We start from the raw sequence: 7,481 nt of genomic DNA, 5'->3' as shown, positions 1-7,481 counted from the left end.
TGAGCCATTCATTCTCCTCATAGTGTTGTTTTGAACATTTTTGTCATGCCAGTGGGGGATGACTGTAGGGGATGTTTTTCAGCTGGCAGGGACTGGGAGACTAGTCAGGATCGAGGCAAAGATGAACAGAGCAAAGTACAGAGAGTTACTTGATGAAAACCTGGCTCCACAGCGCTAGACCTCAAACTGGGACGAAGGTTCACCTTCCAACAGGACAATGACCCTAAGCACACAGACAAGACAGCCACGGCAACACAGGAGTGTCCTTGTTCCCAACTGGGATAGAGGCCGGACTTGAACCCGGCTGGGATCTAAACATCTGGGGAGGGACCTGAAAATAGCTGGGCAGTGACTGTCCCCATCCAGACAGAGCTTGAGAGGATCTGCAGAGGAATGGGAGAAACTCCCCAAATAGCAGGTGAGCCAAGCTTGTAGCTCCTGGCCAAGAAGACTGGAGGCTGTTATCGCTGCCAAAGGTGCTTCAACAAAGTACTGAATAACTGGGTCTGAATACTGAATATTTTTTTGTTCTTAAAAACCTCTTTTGCTTTGTCATTATGGGGTATAAATGATTTGATCAATTTTATGGTCCCGGCCAGGCTTCAGCCTCACGGACCCTTGTGGTCCCGTTAGGCTTCAGCCCACGGACCCTTGTGGTCCCGGATAGGCTGTCAGCCTCACGGACCCTTGTTCCTGGCAAGCACTGTAGCTGGGATGAAGCTCCAGCCTGTTGTTCCTGGCTGGGATAGACTGTAGCTGTGAGGTTCTTGCTCCTGGCTGGGATAGACTGTAGCTGGGAGGTTCTTGCTCCTGGCTGGGATAGACTAGCTGGGAGGGTGTTGTTACTGGCTGGGATAGACTGTAGCTGGGATAGACTGTAGCTGGGAGGGTGTTGTTCCTGGCTGGGATAGACTGTAGCTGGGATAGACTAGCTGGGGGGTGTTGTTACTGGCTGGGATAGACTGTAGCTGGGATAGACTGTAGCTGGGATAGACTGTAGCTGTGAGGTTCTTGCTCCTGGCTGGGATAGACTGTAGCTGGGAGGGTGTTGTTCCTGGCTGGGATAGACTGTAGCTGGGAGGGTCTTGTTCCTGGCTGGGATAGACTGTAGCTGGGATAGACTGTAGCTGGGAGGGTCTTGTTCCTGGCTGGGATAGACTGTAGCTGGGAGAGTCTTGTTCCTGGCTGGGATAGACTGTAGCTGGGAGGTCTTGTTCCTGGCTGGGATAGACTGTAGCTGGGAGGGTGTTGTTTCTGGCTGGGATAGACTGTAGCTGGGATAGACTGTAGCTGGGAGGGTGTTGTTTCTGGCTGGGATAGACTGTAGCTGGGATAGACTGTAGCTGGGAGGTTCTTGTTCCTGGCTGGGATAGACTGTAGCTGGGAGGGTCTTGTTCCTGGCTGGGATAGACTGTAGCTGGGAGGGTAGACTGTAGCTGGGAGGGTGTTGTTCCTGGCTGGGATAGACTGTAGCTGGGATAGACTGTAGCTGGGAGAGTCTTGTTCCTGGCTGGGATAGACTGTAGCTGGGATAGACTGTAGCTGGGAGGGTCTTGTTCCTGGCTGGGATAGGATAGACTGTAGCTGGGAGGGTGTTGTTCCTGGCTGGGATAGACTGTAGCTGGGATAGACTGTAGCTGGGAGACTCTTGTTCCTGGCTGGGATAGACTGTAGCTGGGAGAGTCTTGTTCCTGGCTGGGATAGACTCTGGTGCCCTATATAGGGAAGATGGTGCTGTTTGGGATAGACTGTATAGGGTGCTATCTGGCTGCCCTATACTAGGGAAGATGGTGCTGTTTGGGATGCTAGCTGTGTTTGTCTGCCTCTTGGTGACCGATCCCATACAACAGCTGGGATAGCATCACTAGGAGGCCTGTGGAGCCCGGGGATCAGTCCTCGCCCTGAGCCTGCAGCCTCTCCCCGCACACACTGCAGCACTTAAAGACTCTTCAAATGCTGCACAGAGCCCAGGTCAAAGGCTCAACGCCATCAGATTCCATCTCCCCTTCTCTCCATTTACAGTATGACAGCGGATGTCTGCTTGGAGTGCTTTGAGTTCACTGGTATATAACAGACTAGACCGGGGGTAAACTACACCTGTAACAGACTAGACCGGGGGTAAACTACACCTGTAACAGACTAGACCAGGGGGGGTAAACTACACCTGTAACAGACTAGACCAGGGGGAAAACTATACCTGTAACAGACTAGACCGGGGGGGTAAACTACACCTGTAACAGACTAGACCAGGGGGTAAACTACACCTGTAACAGACTAGACCAGGGGGGTAAACTACACCTGTAACAGACTAGACCAGGGGGTAAACTACACCTGTAACAGACTAGACCAGGGGGGTAAACTACACCTGTAACAGACTAGACCAGGGGGTAAACTACACCTGTAACAGACTAGACCAGGGGGTAAACTACACCTGTAACAGACTAGACCAGGGGGGTAAACTACACCTGTAACAGACTAGACCGGGGGTAAACTACACCTGTAACAGACTAGACCAGTGGGGTAAACTACACCTGTAACAGACTAGACCGGGGGTAGACTACACCTGTAACAGACTAGACCAGGGGGTAAACTACACCTGTAACAGACTAGACCGGGGGTAAACTACACCTGTAACAGACTAGAACGGGGGTAAACTACACCTGTAACAAACTAGACCAGGGGGGTAAACTACACCTGTAACAGACTAGACCAGGGGGTAAACTACACCTGTAACAGACTAGACCAGGGGGTAAACTACACCTGTAACAAACTAGACCGGGGGTAAACTACACCTGTAACAGACTAGAACGGGGGGTAAACTACACCTGTAACAATCTAGACCGGGGGTAAACTACACCTGTAACAGACTAGACCAGGGGGTAAACTACACCTGTAACAGACTAGACCAGGGGGTAAACTACACCTGTAACAGACTAGAACGGGGGTAAACTACACCTGTAACAATCTAGACCGGGGGTAAACTACACCTGTAACAAACTAGACCAGGGGGTAAACTACACCTGTAACAATCTAGACCAGGGGGTAAACTACACCTGTAACAGACTAGACCAGGGGGTAAACTACACCTGTAACAGACTAGACCAGGGGGTAAACTACACCTGTAACAGACTAGACCAGGGGGTAAACTACACCTGTAACAGACTAGAACGGGGGTAAACTACACCTGTAACAATCTAGACCGGGGGTAAACTACACCTGTAACAGACTAGACCTGGGGGTAAACTACACCTGTAACAGACTAGACCAGGGGGTAAACTACACCTGTAACAAACTAGACCGGGGGTAAACTACACCTGTAACAGACTAGACCGGGGGTAAACTACACCTGTAACAGACTAGACCAGGGGGTAAACTACACCTGTAACAGACTAGACCGGGGGTAAACTACACCTGTAACAAACTAGACCGGGGGTAAACTACACCTGTAACAAACTAGACCAGGGGGTAAACTACACCTGTAACAGACTAGACCGGGGGTAAACTACACCTGTAACAAACTAGACCGGGGGTAAACTACACCTGTAACAAACTAGACCGGGGGTAAACTACACCTGTAACAATCTAGACCGGGGGTAAACTACACCTGTAACAGACTAGACCAGGGGGTAAACTACACCTGTAACAGACTAGACCGGGGGTAAACTACACCTGTAACAGACTAGACCGGGGGTAAACTACACCTGTAACAGACTAGACCAGTAACAGACTAGACCAGTGGGGTAAACTACACCTGTAACAGCCTAGACCTGGGGGTAAACTACACCTGTAACAGACTAGACCGGGGGTAAACTACACCTGTAACAGACTAGACCGGGGGTAAACTACACCTGTAACAGACTAGACCAGGGGGTAAAGTACACCTGTAACAGACTAGACCAGGGTGGTAAACTACACCTGTTCCTCATCAGATACAGTATCAGTCTCCTCTCCTGTTGATGGTCGTTCTGTTCCTCATCAGATACAGTATCAGTCTCCTCTCCTGTTGATGGACGTTCTGTTCCTCATCAGATACAGTATCAGTCTCCTCTCCTGTAGATGGTCGTTCTGTTATGTGTTCCTCATCAGATACAGTATCAGTCTCCTCTCCTGTAGATGGTCGTTCTGTTATGTGTTCCTCATCAGATACAGTATCAGTCTCCTCTCCTGTTGATGGTCGTTCTGTTCCTCATCAGATACAGTATCAGTCTCCTCTCCTGTAGATGGACGTTCTGTTCCTCATCAGATACAGTATCAGTCTCCTCTCCTGTAGATGGTCGTTCTGTTCCTCATCAGATACAGTATCAGTCTCCTCTCCTGTAGATGGTCGTTCTGTTCCTCATCAGATACAGTATCAGTCTCCTCTCCTGTTGATGGACGTTCTGTTCCTCATCAGATACAGTATCAGTCTCCTCTCCTGTTGATGGTCGTTCTGTTCCTCATCAGATACAGTATCAGTCTCCTCTCCTGTAGATGTACGTTCTGTTCCTCATCAGATACAGTATCAGTCTCCTCTCCTGTAGATGGTCGTTCTGTTCCTCATCAGATACAGTATCAGTCTCCTCTCCTGTTGATGGTCGTTCTGTTCCTAATCAGATACAGTATCAGTCTCCTCTCCTGTTGATGGTCGTTCTGTTCCTAATCAGATACAGTATCAGTCTCCTCTCCTGTAGATGGTCGTTCTGTTCCTAATCAGATACAGTATCAGTCTCCTCTCCTGTTGATGGACGTTCTGTTCCTCATCAGATACAGTATCAGTCTCCTCTCCTGTTGATGGTCGTTCTGTTCCTCATCAGATACAGTATCAGTCTCCTCTCCTGTTGATGGTCGTTCTGTTCCTCATCAGATACAGTATCAGTCTCCTCTCCTGTAGATGGTCGTTCTGTTCCTCATCAGATACAGTATCAGTCTCCTCTCCTGTAGATGGTCGTTCTGTTCCTCATCAGATACAGTATCAGTCTCCTCTCCTGTAGATGGTCGTTCTGTTCCTCATCAGATACAGTATCAGTCTCCTCTCCTGTAGATGGTCGTTCTGTTCCTCATCAGATACAGTATCAGTCTCCTCTCCTGTAGATGGTCGTTCTGTTCCTCATCAGATACAGTATCAGTCTCCTCTCCTGTAGATGGACGTTCTGTTCCTCATCAGATACAGTATCAGTCTCCTCTCCTGTTGATGGTCGTTCTGTTCCTCATCAGATACAGTATCAGTCTCCTCTCCTGTAGATGGACGTTCTGTTCCTCATCAGATACAGTATCAGTCTCCTCTCCTGTAGATGGTCGTTCTGTTCCTCATCAGATACAGTATCAGTCTCCTCTCCTGTAGATGGTCGTTCTGTTCCTCATCAGATACAGTATCAGTCTCCTCTCCTGTAGATGGTCGTTCTGTTCCTCATCAGATACAGTATCAGTCTCCTCTCCTGTAGATGGTCGTTCTGTTCCTCATCAGATACAGTATCAGTCTCCTCTCCTGTTGATGGTCGTTCTGTTCCTCATCAGATACAGTATCAGTCTCCTCTCCTGTAGATGGTCGTTCTGTTATGTGTTCCTCATCAGATACAGTATCAGTCTCCTCTCCTGTAGAATGTAATGTACGTTCTGTTATGTGTTCCTCATCAGATACAGTATCAGTCTCCTCTCCTGTTGATGGACGTTCTGTTCCTCATCAGATACAGTATCAGTCTCCTCTCCTGTAGATGGTCGTTCTGTTCCTCATCAGATACAGTATCAGTCTCCTCTCCTGTTGATGGTCGTTCTGTTCCTCATCAGATACAGTATCAGTCTCCTCTCCTGTTGATGGTCGTTCTGTTCCTCATCAGATACAGTATCAGTCTCCTCTCCTGTTGATGGTCGTTCTGTTCCTCATCAGATACAGTATCAGTCTCCTCTCCTGTAGATGTACGTTCTGTTCCTCATCAGATACAGTATCAGTCTCCTCTCCTGTAGATGGTCGTTCTGTTCCTCATCAGATACAGTATCAGTCTCCTCTCCTGTAGATGTACGTTCTGCTCCTCATCAGATACAGTATCAGTCTCCTCTCCTGTAGATGGACGTTCTGTTCCTCATCAGATACAGCCGTTGGTTTCCGAATGTTGTCTTGCAGTTTGACCCGGTTTGTGTTAGAATGTTTTCTCAGTCGTGACTCACGCAGACACTCGCATTCAGATTTCGTTGCGAACTTCAATCATGGATGGAGTGATTCGTGTGTGTGTGTGTGTGTGTGTGTGTGTGTGTGTGTGTGTGTGTGTGTGTGTGACAGCTCCGTACTGTACATAACAGACTGTGTGTGTGTGAGACAGCTCCGTACTGTACATAACAGACTGTGTGTGTGTGACAGCTCCGTACTGTACATAACAGACTGTGTGTGTGTGAGACAGCTCTGTACTGTACATAACAGACTGTGTGTGTGTGTGTGACAGCTCCGTACTGTACATAACAGACTGTGTGTGTGTGTGACAGCTCCGTGCTGTACATAACAGACTGTGTGTGTGTGTGACAGCTCCGTACTGTACGTAACAGACTGTGTGTGTGTGAGACAGCTCCGTACTGTACATAATGACAGTGTGTGTGACAGCTCCGTACTGTACATAATGACAGTGTGTGTGTGTGTGACAGCTCCGTACTGTACATAACAGACTGTGTGTGTGTGAGACAGCTCCGTACTGTACATAATGACAGTGTGTGTGACAGCTCCGTACTGTACATAACAGACTGTGTGTGTGTGACAGCTCCGTACTGTACATAACAGACTGTGTGTGTGTGTGTGAGACAGCTCCGTACTGTACATAATGACAGTGTGTGTGACAGCTCCGTACTGTACATAACAGACTGTGTGTGTGTGTGTGTGAGACAGCTCCGTACTGTACATAACAGACTGTGTGTGTGTGTGTGTGACAGCTCCGTACTTGTACATAACAGACTGTGTGTGTGTGTGTGTGTGACAGCTCCGTACTGTACATAACAGACTGTGTGTGTGTGTGTGTGTGAGACAGCTCCGTACTGTACATAACAGACTGTGTGTGTGAGACAGCTCCGTACTGTACATAACAGACTGTGTGTGTGTGTGTGAGACAGCTCCGTACTGTACATAACAGACTGAGTGTGTGTGTGAGACAGCTCCGTACTGTACATAACAGACTGTGTGTGTGTGTGTGTGTGTGTGAGACAGCTCCGTACTGTACATAACAGACTGTGTGTGTGTGTGTGAGACAGCTCCGTACTGTACATAACAGACTGTGTGTGTGTGTGTGAGACAGCTCCGTACTGTACATAACAGACTGTGTGTGTGTGTGAGACAGCTCCGTACTGTACATAACAGACTGTGTGTGTGTGTGTGTGTGTGTGTGTGTGTGTGTGTGTGTGTGACTGTGTGTGTGTGTGACAGCTCCGTACTGTACGTAACAGACTGTGTGTGTGTGTGTGTGTGACAGCTCCGTACTGTACATAACAGACTGTGTGTGTGTGTGTGACAGCTCCGTACTGTACAT

This window comes from Oncorhynchus keta, unplaced genomic scaffold, assembly GCF_023373465.1.
Source record: "Oncorhynchus keta strain PuntledgeMale-10-30-2019 unplaced genomic scaffold, Oket_V2 Un_contig_29421_pilon_pilon, whole genome shotgun sequence".
Taxonomy (NCBI): Eukaryota; Metazoa; Chordata; class Actinopteri; order Salmoniformes; family Salmonidae; genus Oncorhynchus; species Oncorhynchus keta.
The sequence above is the reverse complement of the archived record's forward strand: the minus strand, read 5'-3'. Positions refer to the sequence as shown.